The sequence below is a fragment of the Pinus tabuliformis genome, chromosome 6 (assembly GCF_031772625.1).
Source record: "Pinus tabuliformis cultivar Carrire ecotype Pingquan chromosome 6, CPIR1, whole genome shotgun sequence".
In the NCBI taxonomy this organism is placed as follows: Eukaryota; Viridiplantae; Streptophyta; class Pinopsida; order Pinales; family Pinaceae; genus Pinus; species Pinus tabuliformis.
Genome location: NC_142292.1, coordinates 728,540,843 through 728,560,164, shown reverse-complemented (window position 1 = coordinate 728,560,164; position 19,322 = coordinate 728,540,843). Strand labels below are relative to the sequence as shown.

The window sequence follows — 19,322 nt, the reverse complement described above, 5'->3', positions numbered from 1 at the left end:
TCCCCTTGAGATGTAAATTGTAAAAAGTCATCATGAAATGTGTCTTGAGGGTTGAAAATGTTTTAAATCCCCTCATGTGTCCTAAGTCCTAGGTCCTAGGTGATGTTCCCGAAGGCTTAGTTCGATGATCCATTTTAAAAATGAATAAAAAATGAATAAATAATAAAATAAATAAAAAATTAATAAAAAATTAATAAAAAATTAAAAAATTAAAAAAAATAAAAATAATAAAAAATCATAAAATAGAGCAAAAACCCTAAAATAATAAAATAATAATATTTTAAGTGAATGCATGCAAAATATTATTTTAATAATAAGTTAACAATTTCGACGGATGAGATTAAGAGATGTCTTGATCCTCATCGACGATCGAGATCATTTCGACATGGATCACTCGAACTAGCCGTTGGGATCATTTCCTTTAAGTAGGGTGCTAGGGGTCAATTCAGAATTGGAAGAAGATCTGTGAGTTTGGTACTGAAGAAGCTTTCTTGTAAATCTGTTTCTGGTTAATAAAAGAAGACTTTGGGGTCCATATCTTGCTGGTGTTACTCTCTTGAAATGCTGTGAGATTGTTTAATTTTCTGCATATTTTATTTTCAGCCATTAATAATAGCTAATTGTAGAGTATTGTGAGCACAGGTATCTTGCTCACTTGCTAGGGTTTGAGTGTTGTTAGGTTTTTTGAAGTAATGGCAGGTATCTCCATTACTTTTTGAGATCTAGCAGCATTTTAGCCCTCTTTACTGATGGTTGTTTTGAGCTGTGCAGAAAACCTTTCTGAAGGAAATTTGTGGGCGTTCGGGGAAGTTCTCGGCTGAACCAGTCAACTCCCGCAAGCATTTTTTGCTGAGCCCAGTTGGATTTGATCCTGGGTCTATCATTCGGTTTATTTTTCTAATTTGCATGAGATATTTTCTGAAGTTCTTCACAGTGAAAATCTGAAATCTTTATTTCTTCAAAATATTCCTGTGCTCATTGCCGAATCTGGTTGTTAAAGAGCCAAAATCTGTACATTAATCAGTATAGGGTTTCGACAAATTTCTCAGCGTTTCTGGAGTGAGAGAAACTGAAAATTTTTGAGCCCCTCATTTGTCGAAAAACTGACATATCTGAAAGCATCGTGCAGGGCTTATCGTTTACCTGGACAGCGAAATCTGGTGACCTTGTTTCTCGAAAAATTCGATTTGAATTATACATGATACCCACACGTTTATTGACTGCTGCCATTATGTGAGCATTGTCAGAGGCTGCAACACACACACTGGAAAATCCGTGGCTATATTTCTTTGGATTTTAGCTACAACACTGAACGTTACTGGGCGATCTATTTATCAGTGTGTCGGCTGAGCAGCTTCTTTGCCAAAGCCGTCAGCAGAGGAAGGCCAGAACCTGCAAATTGAATTAAAAATGATGAAATGCGGCTGACTACGTCAAAGCCACCAGTTCCAGCCCTCTCTCTGCTCACTCACACTCCCCCACCATCGCATCACTGTGGTTCCATCCATGTCCGCCAAGAATCAATCCGAAAGTAGCGCCATTGACTGTAGAGATTCAACGCTGGGTCACTCTCCGTCCGTGGCTGAGTATTATTGTTTCAACGATTTTTTTTGTATTACGATATGTGCATAAGTCGAAATCTATCCATAGAAAAAAGGGTTTTTAAACAGCTATCCGTCGAAGACTTTGGTTCATCGCCGCAGGTAAAATCTCATCATTACGTATCAGCGTTTTCAACATTTTTAGGTTTTACAATTATGTATATATTTGCGTAGTTCAGGTTTCGTTAGATTTAATTTTTTTATAGTTTTGTTTTAAATTAACATAGATTTAAATTAGATACGTGCAATTTTTTTTTTAGCGTAGTTGTTTTTTTTTTAGGCTTAGTTTAATATAATTTAAATTTGATCATTTGCGTAGTTTAACTTTTAGAATTTAGATTTAAGTTTTCTTAGTTTAGGATTTACTTATAATATTTTTTAGATTTATTTATTTATTTATTTAGAATTGTTTTAATTAGTTTTTTAATGTGTTAGCTTTAGTTTTATTTTTATAGTTATATTTTAGATTTAGTTTTTTAGGAAATCTAATTTTTAATTTAGGAATTAAATTTTGATTAAATAGTTCATTTAAAAAAAAAAAATAAAAAAAATTGAAAAAAGCATAAAAATTTTGTGGAAAATTTTCTTGTTTGCCAGATCCAGTTATTCTCGGAAAAATATCATTTTGAGGTTCAAAATTACTGATGTGGGATAAATGTTTTACATGAATGACCATCTGGTATCTGATTGATGATTTATGAGTGGTTGTTTGAAAGCATTCATCTTTTCAAAACTCTCAGTCACTGAATATCGTTATTGAGCTTTTGTCATTATAAGAGCGTCGTCGTTTTAACTGATATCTTGCATCATTCGAGCTTTGATGATAAATGCTTGCTCTCCATGGTTTATATTATTGCAACATCTGATAATTAAGCAATTAAACATTTACTCCACAAGGCACTGGTCTTTTAACTTCTAAATCCTTTCTAGTGCTTTTCATATCGTGTCTCCCAACCAACTGGTCGCCAGTTGGTCTTTCGTTATCTCATAGGGTCTACCCCCCTTAGCCGCGGGAGACAGGCTTAAACGGAGGGATCGGGGATCAGAGTGACAGCCCCCGGTCTGAGGGTTGTCGTGTCAATCCGCGCGACAACACTCTCAAAAGATACTAATGTAATGCAAGTGATGATGAGAGAAATGAATCACCTCTCATCTATTTATACAATCCAATAGGGTATTCAAATAGCCTAATTTGTCTCATTTAGCCCCAAATAATAAATTAATGCTCAATAATGATTGACTTGGTGACAAGCCCACCGAGATAGTTGAATAATATAAAAATAAGCCTCTGAAGAGTGCAGAATGCTCAATATAATGAGTCATTGGACCATTGAGAAGGCCGAATGAAGTCCAAAATATGCCATGGTAAGATAATGGACTCCAAACATAGTGGACAAAGGGTTGGCCCCTTGTTTTCCAAGTAAGTCACATGTGGTGCTCCCAAGTGGGTGTGAAGGCACAAGGACATCCTCATGGTCTCCAAGCATTGTTTTAAAAACCGGAACTAATAAACCAGGTTTCAAACCGGAACTGGTCAAACAGGGACTGGTCAAGTTTAAATGAACCGGTTTAAAAAAAATATATTAAATAATTAGTTTTTAATGGAAAAAACTATTTTTAAGATTTAAAACCATGATTCCAAACCAATAGACACAAACTATGTAAAGTTTGCTCATATATATACCATGTAAAGGTGAATATATCAAAATGGCACCAAGTGTAATACATATCAACAACAAAATGTATAATCAATGGGGCTCTAAATGGCCTCTAGAGTGAAAAGACAAAGCCTACAAACTATGGGGCCATTGGCCTACTACAAGTCTACATATATGATAATAGTGATCAAAATTATCACTTGAAACTTCTCACGAGTCATCATGATCAAACTCGGTTGAGTCTCGACTACCAAACTTTGCCGCTGCTTGAGTCACAAACTTCTGAAGGTATTTTGCCCTAATATGCCCTATTACTTCATTTGGTGCTCCACATGGCTTTACATGGCCTCCTATCCCAACCAAGTGTTGCTTGAACCTGTTAATACCCCCTCCTTCAATAGATTTTTGGCAATATTTGCAGATCATTTTGCCATCAATCATATCGCAATGAGCCCATGCAGTATCCTTGGCTTTTGGAGGCATGGTGACTACGACTTAGCTCAAACTCTTTGCTGTTCCACTGCTCCAACAAAAACTCAACACTCTCCAAGCTCCCAATCAAACTCACAAAAACTCCAAATGAGACATGTGAGGCAAATGAGGGGGGTGAGCTCCTTTTAAAGGCTTGGAGAGGGTGTTTTTGGAGGGAAACAACCCTTATTTTCCCTCCAAAACACCCGAGAAGCTTCCTAAATTGCACTGCATGGGTCCTTTGCGGCCTTGGCAGCTAAATGATAGGTTTAGGACAGAACCGACCGGTTTGAACATAAACCGGCCGGTTAGCACCGATTTTTGTGGTTTCTGGGCGAAGTGAGGGGTCGAACTTAGTTAGCTAATGAATCAAACGATTTTTAAAACACTGTCTCCAAGTGGATTAATGATGCCCTGTAAACCATCTGTAAGGGATTGGATGATGAATTAAGCCCTCCCTTTGTCCCCTGCAGTGAGACACATCCTCATCTGGACTCTGGAACATTTGCCAAGTGTATCGTGCAAGTGTGGAGCCAGTTGGGCATGGTGAACCAGGTGCATCATCCTCATCCAAAAGGTGGAACACGAGCGATCACTGAGTGGTGCTGGGGATCCATGAAGTACTCTCTACCATGGTGGAGTCCCATGGCTCTCAACGGCCACTCGACAAGTTCCAATGTGGCCCTTTGGAGGGCTTGGACCTTGTTTAGGAGACCAAACCCCAAATGGTGACCCACCTATAATCCTGCATAAGATCCAATGCATTCCCTTTCTCTTCAATATAACAAATCATTAGAATAATCAAGTAAAAGAGCTTACAAATCATGGAATCAATGGGGCACTTCATGGTGGCATGCCCTTCCATAGTGTGCTTTGGCATGTACAAGTGTATCCGAACACAATAAGGTGTTAACCAAGGACCCTATTAGGTGGTTTCAACCTTTAAAGGGGGTGAGATGTCCATGGTACACTCCTCAAGTGGTAGGTTGGAAGTGATATAATGATGGTATGGATTCAGGATCAAGGGAAAGCTCCAAGCCACATGCCATGGTACAAGAGTAGCTATAATAAGAGAAGCCCACACCTGGGTATATGAGTGTAGTAGGGAGAAAATCGTGGTACATGAGTTACCCCGACCTCTGATTTTCCACCCTTCTTCATATGCCTTTTGCCTTTGATTGATTTTTCTTCATATTTGTTTGAGGCTCTAGTGGATGAGAGCATGATGTGTAGGATGTAGCAGTAGGTACCCCCTTGAGGTGGGGCATTTCATTGCCCACAAAGGGTTGGGACAATCATGGGTTCCTTCATGTGGACGGGGCTCATCTAGGGCCCAGAGGAACCAGGGTGATGGCCATAATTAAGGGGTAGAGCTCATGTTTTGTTTTTTCCCACATGCTAAATTTGTATGTCCCGACCATCTTTTGCCTTTTGTGGTACATTTTTTGTTGAGAGTCGCCAAATTATGCTTTTTCCTTTATTTTTAGCTGCATCAACCTTCAGGGCATCATTCCAGGCCCGACCCAAGATGTGGGCACGGGGAGGGGGAAACTAACCATATGTGGACCCGGATGGGAAAAATGTTGAATGGGCTTAGAATGAGAAGAAGGGAGTTATGTATATGGTGTTGGGAAGTGGGACCACGCAACCAAAAATCAAGATTTCCCATGTAGTGCCAACCCAAAAGTTAATGCCCGGTAAAGGAGATCCCATGGGAACATGATACAAGGGTAGCCACTGAATCGAGCGGAGGAGACAAGAGTACAGACCTGGCCCACTCTTTTTGCTGAATCCCCCACCAATTCATGCCCAAAAGTGTCCATGATAAGTAAGGAAATTTATTGGACTATGCTAATGACAAGCCATATGTTCGGGGTCGGGAGGCCCACCTTCAAACATGCGATCATAACAGATGGGTGAGGGACCACATGGCTGGCTCAGGTGGCGGAGATAATGGCACATTGAGCTATCTGCTGGCTGCTTGCTGTCGGCTGAGGACCATTTAGGAGAAAATTTTCTCCTATGCATACTACCCATGGGTGTTGGGTAACATCTGGCACCAACTGGGACATGAGCTCTTGGAAAAGTGCGCAGAGTACTTGAACGGGGAGGTCATGAGAACAGGGGTTAGGACAATCATGGGTTCCTTCATGTGGAGGGGACTCATCTAGGGCCCATAGGAACTAGGTTGATGGCCATAAATAATGGGTAGAGCTCATGTTTGGCTTTTACCCACGTGTTAAATTTGTATGTCTTGGCCATCTTTTGCATTTTGTGGTACATTTCCTATTGAGGGTGGCCAAATTATGTTTTTTGCTTTCTTTTTAGCTGCATCAACGTCCGGGGCATCGTTCCAGGCCCAACCCATGATGTGGGAAAGGGGAGGGGGAAACTAACCCTATGTGGACCTAGTGGATGCATGTGGACCCAGATGGGAAAAATGATGAATGGGTTTAGAATGAGTGGAAGGGAGTGATGTATATGGTGTCTGGAAGCGGGACCACACAACCAAAAATCAGGATTTCACATGTAGTGCCAAACTTGAAGCTAATGGCCAGTAAAGGAGATCCCGCAGGACCAAGATACAAGGGTAACCATTGAATCGATCAGAGGAGACAAGGGTACAGATCTAGCCCACTCTTTTCGCCGAATCCCCCCACCAATTCATGCCTAAGAGTCTCCATGATAGGTAAGGAAATTTACTCAACTATGCTAATGACAAGCCATACCTTTGAGGTCGGGAGGCCCACCTTCATAACAGATGGGCGAGGGACCGAATGGCTGGCTCAAGTGGCGGAGATAATGGCACATCAAGCTATCTGGTGGCTGTCGACTGAGAACCATCTAGGAGAAAATTTTCTCCTATGCATACTACCCATGGGTGGTGGGTAACATTTGGTTGCAACTGGGACATGAGCTCTCGGAAAGGTGCGCAAATCTATTCGAACGGGAGGTCATGAGAACACCAACAATCTCTTGGTACCGCAGACTTGCTACCTGCACATATCAAAGACCAAGCACACGGGGCAAAATGATTTTTTGGTGTCTTATGATCACCCATGCTTAGTATTAGGCGATACAAATCAACAAGAAAGTAAAATCATTTTCCATGCAAATTTAACCTAAATGCAGCTAATCTATCATGCTAATATCATATGATGTTAGTTCTAATGTGAAAATCAACATGCAATGCATCATACCCTAACACACATATCACATCATGCAAGTGCTAAGTATAATCATAGATCCAATGTAACCAACATGTTAATTGATCAATACAAGGATACATGTTTCTATGCTTATTTTTGCAATGGACCCAAAAACACAAATGGGAACAATAATATGAGCAGTTACGAGGGCAAAGGTGTGAAAACAAGAGACCCATATGCCATAGAAAGGAACCCTGGAATAAGGGAAAGACACCAACCGAGAGGATTGAATTTGATCCTCTAACCAGAAGATGGAAATGTCAATGATCAAGTATATGAATCTTTGATGAACAACTATCTCGGGCCTATCATCCTCAGGGTAAGAAGGAATGTATGACTCAGACACATTTAGGATGATATTATCTTGGTTACTAGGAAAACAAGAGGTGGAATCATCATCATATTTGGGTAAAAGCATTGATTCCTGGTTTTTCATAGGAACTAGGTTGATGGCCATAAATAAGGGGTAGAACTCATGTTTGGAATTTTCCCACGTGCTAAATTTGTATGTCCTGGCCATCTTTTGGATTTTGTGGTACATTTCCTATTGAGAGTGGTCAAATTATGCTTTTTCCTTTCTTTTTAACTGCATCCTTTGGGGCATCGTTCCATGCCCAACCCAAGATGTGGGCAAGGGGAGGAGGAAACTAACCCTATGTGGACCTAGTGGATGCATGTGGACCTTGATGGGAAAAATGATGAATGGAGTTAGAATGAGCGGAAGGGAGTGTTGTATAGGTGTCGGGAAGTGGGACCATGCAACTAAAAATCAAGATTTCCCATGTAGTGCCAAACCTGAAGCTAATGGCCAGTAAAGGAGATCTTGTGGGACGACGATACAAGGGTAACCACCGAATCGATCGGAGTAGGCAAGAGTACAGACCTAGCCCACTCTTTCCGCCGAATCCCCCCACCAATTCATGTCGAAAGGTCTCCATGATAGGTAAGGAAATTTACTCAACTATGCTAATGACAAACCATACCTTCAGGGACAAGAGGCCCACCTTCATAACAGATGGGCGAGGGACTGCCTGGCTGGCTCAGGTGGCAGAGATAATGACACATTGAGCTATCTGGTGGTTGCTGGCTACCGGCTGATGACCATCTAGGAGAAAATTTTCTCCTATGCATACTACCCATGGGTGGGGGTAACATTTGGCTCCAACTGGGACATGAGCTCTTAGAAAGGTGCGCAAAGCTATTCGAATGGGAGGTCATGAGAACACCAACAATCTCTTGGTACCGCACACTTGCTACCTGCACATATCAAAGACCAAGCACATGGGGCAGAATGTTTTATCGGTGTCTTATGATCACCCATGCTTAGTATTAGGCGATACAAATCAACAAGAAAGTAAAATCATTTTCCATGCAAATCTAATCTAAATGTAGCTGATCTATCATGATAATATCATATGATGTTAGTTCTAATGAGAAAATCTGCATGCAATGCATCCTATCCTGACATGCATATCACATCATGCTAGTGCTAAGTATAATCATAGATCCAATGTAACCAACACATCAATTGATCAATACAAGGGTACATGTTTCTGTGCCTATTTTTGCAATGGATTCAAAAGCACAAATGGGAACAATAATATGAGGGGTTAAGAGGGTAGGAGGTGGGAAGACAAGAGATCCGTATGCCATAGAAAGGAACCTTGGAAGAAGGGAAGACACCAACCGAGAGGATTGAATTTGATCCTCTAACTAGAAGATGGAAATGTCAATGATCAAGTATATGAATCTTTGATGAAGCACTATCTCGGGCCTATCATTCTTAGGGTAAGAAGGAGTGAATGACTCAGACACATTTAGGATGATATTATCTTGGTTATTGGGAAAACAAGAGGTGGAATCATCATCATATTTGGGGAAAAACCACGATTCCTGGTTTTTCATAGGAACTAGGGTGATGGCCATAAATAAGGGGTAAAGCTCATGTTTGGCTTTTGCCCACGTGCTAAATTTGTACGTCCTGACCATCTTTTGCATTTTATGGTACATTTCCTGTTGAGAGTGGCCAAATTATGCCATTTGCTTTCTTTTTATCTGCATCAACCTTCGGGGCATCATTCCAGGCCCAACCCAAGATGTGATCAAGGGGAAGGAAAACTAACCCTATGTGGACCTAGTAGATGCATGTGGACCTGGATGGGAGAAGTGATGAATGGGGTTAGAATGAGTGGAAGGGAGTGATGTATAAGGTGTTGGGAAGCGGGACCACACAACCAAAAATTAGGATTTCCATGTAGTGCCAAACCTGAAGCTAATGGCCAGTAAAGGAGATCTCGCCGGACCAGGATACAAGGTTAACCACCGAATCGATTAGAGAAGACAAGAGTACAGGCCTAGCCCACTCTTCTGCCGAATCCCCCTACCAATCCATGACCAAAAGTCTCCATGATAGGTAAGGAAATTTACTCAACTATGCTAATGACAAGCCATAGCTTCGGGGTCAGGAGGCCCAGCTTCATAACAGATGGGCAAGGGACCGCATGGTTGGCTCAGGTGGCGGAGATAATGGCGCGTCGAGCTCTCTGGTGGCTGCTCGTTGCCGACTGAGGACCATCTAGGAGAAAATTTTCTCATATGCATAATACCCATAGGTGGTGGATAACATCTGACTCCAACTGGGATATGAGCTCTTAGAAAAGTGCGCAAAGCAATTCGAACGACAGGTTATGAGAACGCCAACAGTTACTTGGTATCGCAGACCTGCTACCTGCACATATCAAAGACCAAGCACGTGGGGCATAATGTTTTTTTGGTGTCTTATGATCACCCATGCTTAATATTAGGTGATACAAATCAACAAGAAAGTAAAATCATTTTCCATGCAAATTTAATCTAAATGCATCTAATCTATCATTATAATATCATATGATGTTAGTTCTAATGAGAAAATCAACATGCAATGCATCCCATCCTAACATGCATATCACATCATGCAAGTGCTAAGTATAATCATATATCCAATGTGACCAACATGTCAATTGATCAATACAAGGATACATGTTTCTGTGCTTATTTTTTCAATGGATCCAAAAACACAAATGGGAACAATAATATGAGGGGTCGCGAGTGCGAGAGGTGGGAAAGCAAGAGACCCATATGCCATAGAAAGAAACCTTGGAAGAAGGCAAAGACACCAACCGAGAGGATTGAATTTGATCCTCTAACCAGAAGATTGTAATGTCAATGATCAAGTATATGAATCTTTGTTGAAGAACTATCTTGGGTCTATCATCCTTAGGGTAAGAAGGAGTGAATGACTCAGACACATTTAGGATGATATTATCTTGGTTATGTTAAAATTTTTTAGTATTACCCGTTAGAAATTTTATCTGTATTATCTGGTTTATTTCTCGTACTTGTTAATTATGAACAAGTTATTTAAACATATAAATATTGAAATAAACACAATACAGTCTCAACCATCTACACATCAACAACTGAAAGAAATAAAAAACACACAAGTGACACCATTATTTTTGGACAACTCGTCCTCGGAAAAACCCAACTTGGGAAAACCGGTGCAACAATTTTGAGGGTTATTTTATTATGCAGTCTATCTGAGTACAACTGGGTGGCAAACTGGCTCACTCGACAAAGAAAATAATCGGGCAGTAATACCTCTCTATTTGGAAGCATATATTCAGAAAATCTGCCCCACGAAACCCTCTCCAACACAATTGAAGCATTGCGTCAGCCCTCCTAGCCTCTGTGTAAGCCTCAAAACCCCCTGCATCAACTCTTTGAGGCTCTGCACAACCTCTCTGGCTCTCTGCGTCACTCCTGCAGCCTTTGCGTGGATGACACAGGCCCTCTTGACTTTTGCGCTGTCTCTACTAGCGTCTGCGTGGCTCCCTCTGGCTTCTGCGTCTGCCTCTCTGCCTCTGCCCTAGTCTTGACAATATTTCTGTCAGTCTGTCTTGTACTCATTGCCCCTTGCTGCAAACTGATCACTGATTCAAATTTTCTTAGCAAACCCCGCTCTAGAAAATCGAATGATTGATCACTCTGGTGTGTTCTCCAACTGACCCTCAGGCCTCCTCTTATACTTTTCTTGTTGGTCCTTCAACAATCGAGATTACATCTCTAATCAACAACTAATATTAGATTTGGCTTGATCCATGTCTTTTAGAACTTTCTAACCCAGTTTTATATTAATACCCATTAATATTTTATTTTTCCTAAGTTTAGACTTAGGAACTCCATTAAAATATTAATTATTTTAATATCTCCTTAATTGGGTAGAATCTGCCCAAACCATTTCCGGGTCTTGGAGATCTCATGTGCTTTAGCCTCTCCACCAATTTTCATGGCTAGAGCACCTCTGATGCTACCCCAAATCAACAAGGTATTGGGAAAACAAGAGGTGGATTCATCATCATATGTGGGGAAAAACCATGTTTCCTTGTTTTTCATAAGGGAAACCAATTCTTCTTCAAAACTAGGGGAATGAACCTCATCACAAACATCCATTTCTAGGATAGGGACATAACAAGGGGAGGAAGGCTCAAACATGAAGAAAAACCTTTTGTCGGTGGTATGGCTAAAGAAAGAATTTTCTTCAATCTCTTTTACATTAGAGTCATCAAAATTACCCACAATTTTGGAAGGCTCTTATTTGATTGGGTCAGCTTGGATCATAAATAAGACCCTTCCGATCATTAGGAGAGCCTTCATAAGTGCCATCATTGTCATTCGGAAGGGGTGGAGCATTTTCTTCTTCCTTGGGCTCATTCTTATGGATTTGGGATAGCATGGGGTCTTCATTTTTACAATCATACCCAATTCCCTAATCAACAACCCAAAAATCACTCATAGATTCTTTATTCATTTGATGATCATGATTTCCCTTAGAATCATCCCGTTCTTCATTATATATTTGATGTTGACTACGCTGTAATTCATTTTCTTCTTTGTTAGGTAGGGAGGACTTTTCCTCCTCCTTTCTTTCTTGAAGAATGCTATCTAAGGTCTTTACGACATGCTTTTGAATCTTGATAGAATGTTCCAAGAAGGTCATCAGTGGGGCTCTTGTTATATTCACAATTCATGTTACGGAGCCTTTCTGATTGCTCACAATAGTTGGAGAAAATATATTTGGAGTTATATGTAGCCATCATCTGCTTGTAAGACTCTTCATATGCCATCATCCTTTCTTGCAACACCTGAAGGCTCTTGGGATCCAGATCTTCTTCATGATCCTTGGAGGACATGCCTTTCGATTCATGGCTCTCTTTTTCAACACAATCCTCAATCTATGCATCAATCACTTGATCTTGATGACTTGGAGAAGGATCAAGATACTCTTCCTCAAGTATATAAACATATTCAATAACTTCTTCCTCCCGAAGGGCTACATCCAACATTTGGCATATCTCTTCATTAGTTTGCAAATCCGGCCCTTCATGCAAAAGGAAGTGCACAACCAACATCGAGAGATAAGAAAGGGCTCTAGCCAATTAGTATCTGGGGCAATGGTTAAGACAAATAATTCCATTTAGTCACTGGGTTGAGTTATATTTTTCCTTGCAACATACCTCATGAACCTTACAATGTGATTCGCTGTGGAATGTGGGTCCCCATCGAACATTGGCATATTCTTTATGCATTCCGGTGTGGGATACTGCGGGATCCTTGTCATATCTATGGGCGGGGATATGTGGTCAACATGTTGCTGGGCCTTTAATGACATGGGAGTTGCCAGGGTGAATGAAAGTGCCTCGACAATGTAGGAATTTACAGGGTAAGTTCCTCAGAAAGAACACCAAAAGGACATCGCTCACAACCAGATCACAGATCAATACACCAGTGTTTTTGACGTGGTTAAAACCCTCAAAGAGGGAAACAGTCCACGGCTTGAGCCAACGTGGCCACTTCAGGCAATTTATTAATCAAAGAATGAAAATTTACATAAGCTTTCTCTCATAGACGGATTACCCGAACAATGACCCTCCATGCGCTTTAAATAGAACTCATGGACCAATCGGGTGTCAAGCCACGGATCAAGTGTCGGTAATACCGAGGAGAGAGTGAACTGTCGGATCACTACATATCGTGACCGTCGGATTGTAAGTTACAAAATGTACAACGGTAAAGAAACACACTTTACCTAACTCTATACTAGACCAAGTTGAACTTAACTATTTCCTATGTGTCGGAATATCCTAACATCCCCCCTTAAGAACAACTTGGGATAGGATTGAAGGATTTACAAATATGACACAATAGGAGAAGGAAGGAGGCACTAGAGCCTATCCCCCCTTAGTGACAACTTCCTGAACTCCAAGCATATATCGAAGTTTAGTAAACTTCGCCTTTGTGAGAGCCTTTGTGAAGATGTCTGCAACCTGATCATCTGTTGAACAATATTGCACTTCAAGAACATGGTCATGAATGAGCTTTCTGATGAAGTGCATGTGTAGTTCAATGTGTTTGCTGCGCTGATGCTGGACTGGATCTTTGCATAGCTGAATGGCACTTTGATTATCACACCAAAGTGTGGTTGGATGCTGCTTCTCAAAGCCAAACTCTGATAGGATCTGACGAAGCCACAAGGCTTCCTTACTAGCTTCCACGGCACCACGATACTCTGCTTCTGCTGACGAAAGAGAAATGGCAGCCTGTTTCTTACAAGCCCATGTAATAGGTCCTGAACCAAGAGTGAAGACATAATCGGCAGTAGACTTCCGATCATCAGGGTCACCAGCCCAATCAGAATCAGTGAAACCAACTAATAGAGGAGCTGCTTTGGCACTGTAATGAATCCCAAACTGTACGGTACCTCGAACATAACGAAGTATTCTTTTAGCTGCTTTCCAATGACTTTCACGGGGGTTTTGCATAAAACGAGCAACAAGGCCAACAGCAAAGGAAAGGTCAGGACGAGTATGGGTTAAATACAAGAGTTTTCCTACAAGTTGACGGTATAAGGTAGCATCAACTTCAGGAGAAGTACAAGAGACTGAAAGTTTGACTCCAGACTGAAAGGGAGAAGGGGCTGGCTTACAGTCTTCCATGTGAAAATGACGAAGAATAGCACAAGCATACTTGGACTGGGAAAGGGAAATACCCTCCTTGGATTGCAAGACTTGAAGACCGAGAAAATAGTGTAAGTGTCCTAAGTCTGTCATTTCAAATTTCTTTTTAAGGCTGGACTTCACATGGTTTATAAGGTTGGGATCACTACCAGTAAGAATAAGATCATCAACATAAAGAACAAGGATGATAAGAGAGTTGCCCACTTTCTTGGTGTAGACAGTATTGTCAGAATAACACCTAGAAAAGCCAGATTCTAAAAGAAAGCTATCCATTTTGGCATACCAAGCCCGAGGAGCTTGCTTGAGACCATAAAGAGATTTCTTAAGTCGACATACAAGGCTGGAGTCTGTTTGGATGAAGCCAATGGGTTGTTCCATATAGATTTCTTCATGCAAGTCCCCATGCAAGAAGGCAGATTTAACATCCATCTGATGGACTTCCCATTTTAAAGAGGCAGCAAGGGAAAGAACAAGGCGGATAGAGTTCATTTTGGCAACAGGGGAGAAGGTTTCAGTGTAGTCAATGCCTTCAACCTGTGAAAAGCCCTTAGCAACAAGACGAGCTTTATGTTTATCAACTTTCCCATCTGGTCCATACTTGGTTCTGTAAACCCATTTACATCTAACAAGTTTGCGTCCCTTTGGTAGAGGAACAAGATCCCATGTATCATTTGCCAACAATGAATGATATTCTTCATTCATAGCTGCTTCCCAATGTGGATGGCCTGAAGCTTCTGCAAAAGTGTCAGGATCATGATTTACTGGAGCTTGAGCCAGTAAAGAAGAGGCTCTTTCAAACTGAGAACGTGTACGTCGCTGATCTGTAGGATCACCGGCAAGATCACCTGCTGCATCCCGAGTAGCACGGACCCATCTTGGAAGTTGAGGATCCTGAGAAGGTGGGGGAGGATTGTCATCCTCACTTTCATCATCTGAAGAAGAAATGTTTTCAAAGGTAGAAGAGATAGGAAGAGGTGGCACATCTGCCGGACTAGGCTCGTAGGCCGATTTATTTTAATCAAATTTTACATCTCTTCTAATGATAACATTTTTGGACTTAAATGGAATAAGTCTTTAACCTTTTACATCTTCAGAATATCCAACAAAAGTACATTTCTCACTCTTAGGTTCTAAAGCTTTATGCTTTTCATCTAGAATATGGGCCCATGCTTCACTTCCAAAAACACGAAAGTGACTTACATCTGGTTTAATGGAACTCCAAGCTTCTTCTGGAGTGATATTCTTTAGAACCTTAGTAGGAGTGCGATTTATTATATAATTTGCACAATTAATTGCTTCGGCCCAAAAACTAAGACTGAGTCCTTTAGATTGCAGCATACAATTAGCCATTTCCTTTAAGGTGCGATTTTTCCTTTCAGCTACACCATTTTGTTGTGGAGTGTATGGAATAGTATGTTGCATTTGAATTCCATTTTCGGTGCAAAAGTTGATGAATGTGTTTTTAACATATTCTCCACCATTATCAGTTCTTAGCTTAAGAATTTGATGTCCAGATTGTTTTTCAACAAAGGCTTTGAAGGCCAAAAAAGTGTTAAATACTTCGCTCTTGAGTTTTAAGAAGTATACCCAAGTGCGTCTGGAGAAATCATCAATGAAAGTTAAGAAATACTTGCAGCCAGAGAATGAAGCAACAGGAAGTGGACCACATAAATCACTGTGCACAAGCTGTAAAGGGGCTGAGGCGTGCCAAGAGGCACGTTTTTCAAAACTGTCCCGATGATGTTTTCCGAGTACACATCCGGAACAAACACCATCTCTGCAAGATACCATAGGAAGACCTGTCACCATATTTTCTTTACATAGATGCTGAAGGGAGCGATAGTTTAAGTGACCAAATCACTCATGCCAAAGTTTGCTCACTTCATCATTATGAGCAACAAATACTGAGGGAAGATTTGATGACCCAAAGTTGTGAAACTTATACAACCTTGTAGAATCATCAGCAATACCAGTAGCTAGAACTTGTTTAGGATCTCTTAGATCCTTGATTACAACATCATGAGGTGAAAATTCAACAGTTTTACCTTCACCTGAATGAGTTATCTGATATACAGATAGAAGGTTGCAGGATAAGGTTGGAACACATAATACATCATTAAACTGACCATTGTCTAGATGAACAGTTCTAGTCCCTACAACATTAAGAGATCTATCCTCACCAACATATATATTTTTGGTGTTACAATCATTTAAAGAAGAAAACATGGCTTTGTTTTTGGCCATTTGATAAGAGGCTCCAGAATCAATGAGCCACTCATGAGAATGAGAAGAAGAAGATACATTTAATGCATAACCAGACTGAGATGATTGACAACGACATGCAGAAAGTGCCATTCCTGAAGATGAAGTTGAAGTTGAAGTTGAAGAATGCTCCACATGGATGTTATGTTTCTTCATTGCGGCTTCCAAGGCTTCCATCTTCTTAAAGCATTTAGATTCTAAGTGGCCATCTCGATTACAAAAGTTACAATGTCTATCAGTCTTCTTCCATTTGTTTTTATTGGTCTTATCATTTTGCTGAAATGATCTTTCATTTTGAGGGTGAGTTTGCTTAGGACCCTTGTTTGGTTTAGGACCATTCTTTTTAGGATACGACTTCTTAGGATTCTTTGAATTTGGTTGCTGCTGGGCGGCTAACGCTTTCTTGGAAGAGTTTCCAAGATTAAGAAGTCCAAGGTGTAAGAGTTTTTCTTGTTCTCTTATTAAAGAATCACAAAAAGAGTCAAAGGAAGGGGCCTTGTAGTCTTTTCCTTGACAAATGAAAGCTTCTCTTGTAGAATGGAAGGTGGAAACAAATACAGAGTAGGCTGGTCCCAACTTAGTAAGGATGGAATAAATAAGGTTACTATCTTCTTTCTTAACCTTAACACCTTCCAAGAGATATCTAAGGGTCTTGAATTTGGACAAGAAATCTTCAATGCAAGAAAAATTATTAGGATCCAATGTAAGCAACTCATTTTCAAGTTGATGGGCTCTAATTTCATTTTTAATCCCAAAAACTTTAGTGATTTGTTCCAATGCTTCATGAGGAGTATCAAGTTCTGCAATATGGAATCTAAGATCAGGCGAAATAGACATCCCTATCAAACCACGTGCTTGATCTTGTCTATTTTCCCATTTTGCAGCCTTGTCTTCATCTTTTGGTTTCTTCTCTTGGCCTGTGGCTATTCTGTAGAGACGTTTACTTCTAAGTAAATCTTCCATGTAGGATATCCATTGGAAGTAGTTAGTGCTGTCAAGAATGACTTGGCATGGACTTTCCATTTTAAAAAAAACTGAAGCTGAAGATGCTGAAAGTAAGTGTTCCAATGGATAGATCTCGAAAAATTAGGCTGTTTTAAAAAAAAAAACGGCTCTGAAAAAGGCTTCCGGATGAAGAAGTTATGGCTTTTTGAAAAAAAATTGTTGAAGTTGCCGGCAAAGTGCGCGAATGTGCGGGAATGAAAAAAACGCCCCCACAAAATGGAGATTTGAACCCAAGACCTCTACTCTCTTAAAATAGCTTTGAACCAATTGAGCTATACAAAAAATTTGAGAGAGAGAGAGAGAGAGAGGGGGGGGGGCCTTGGGTTGCGTGCTTGCCTTGAGAAAGCTCTTTTTTTCCTACAAAACAAAAACACAAAACCCAACACGAATATGCAAAGAAAAACGAACCTTACGGCTCGAAGTTAGCTTTAGCCGGAAACTAAATATTTTTCTCAATGTTTTTGATTTTCCAAGATCACACTAAGGTGCAGGGAAAAGAGCATACGCATGAGAAAAAAAAACTTCCTTTCTGTTTCTGATTTGCCCAGATCGCACGGAGTCGCAGGGCAAAGAGCATACGCAGAAATGAAAGGTATAGATCCAGTAATTAAAAAAAAGCTAAATAAATAGAAACCGAAATAACCAGAGAGAAAATAACAGTAAACTGCAGATAAACACTGTATACCTCCAGATCTTAAAAATGACGCAGATAGGGCTACCAGAAACCTTTTCGCGTGAAACGAAAGGGGTTCCTCACTGGAACAGATGCTCTGAACACAACAGAGCAGTCCTCTCGGCCCGAAAGCAGTCAGAAACAGTAGATCTAGGAAACGACAGCCGCATGCAGTTCTACCGGCTTCAGATTTGGATCACCAACGGACGCGGCCCTGAAATAGCTCTGATACCATGTAGGAATTTACAGGGTAAGTTCCTCAGAAAGAACACCAAAAGGACACCGCTCACAACCAGATCACAGATCAATACACCAGTATTTTTGACGTGGTTAAAACCCTCAAAGAGGGAAACAGTCCACGGCCTGAGCCAACGTGGCCACTTCAGGCAATTTATTAATCAAAGAATGAAAATTTACATAAGCTTTCTCTCATAGACGGATTACCCGAACAATGACCCTCCATGCGCTTTAAATAGAACTCATGGACCAATCGGGTGTCAAGCCACGGATCAAGTGTCGGTAATACCGAGGAGAGAGTGAATCGTCGGATCACTACATATTGTGACCGTCAGATTGTAAGTTACAAAATGTACAACGGTAAAGAAACACACTTTACCTAACTCTATACCTAACTCTATACTAGACCAAGTTGAACTTAACTATTTCCTATGTGTCGGAATATCCTAACATCCCCCCTTAAGAACAACTTGGGATAGGATTGAAGGATTTACAAATATGACACAATAGGAGAAGGAAGGAGGCACTAGAGCCTATATGCTTGCTTCACCCTACAAGCATTGACCTTAAGGTTCAATAAAAAACTAGGGCCTCATTCTTCCAATGGAGTCACCAAGAATCATGTATTAATATTGTTGTATGGGGAACACGACACATGTCTTGAGTCCTCGACAACGGTGCCAAAATGTTATTTCTCAAACTAGCAAGGGTCTAAGGAGGGGATCCTATAGAGAAGCTACTAGGTCAAGGGGCAACAATGGAGTCATAGCCCGCTGTCACCTCAGCTAAGGCTCCCTGCTCTTTACGGATTTTCACCAATGGGAGGAAACCAGGTATAAGGGGAATCATTAGGTGAATGAAAGAATAGAAGGATAAGGAGTGATTCCTAAAGCCTATTCTGAAGAGAGGCTCAGACAAATGGCTTGCTTAAGAAGCAAGGAGATAGACTCTTTGGGAATGGCTAAGGGGATTCTTGAGTTTAGGTTTAAGGAATATGATTTGACAAGAAAGTTCTTAGACTCAAGGATCCCAATGAATGAATGGCTTCCAAGTAATACTTGTGGAATTTGAGTCGTGGATTTGTGGGACCACAAAGGAACCAAGTGGACCCAAACTAGGTCAAGAATATGGAGTTGATAATTCAAGAAGGG

The 19,322-nt window shown here is 40.7% G+C and overlaps 1 protein-coding gene across 2 annotated transcripts in view; it reads left to right on the top strand.

The window, feature by feature from the left end:
* Positions 1-19,322, top strand: part of ETFQO (electron-transfer flavoprotein:ubiquinone oxidoreductase) — a 428,724-nt gene that overhangs the window by 162,724 nt on the left and 246,678 nt on the right. The window lies entirely within an intron of this gene.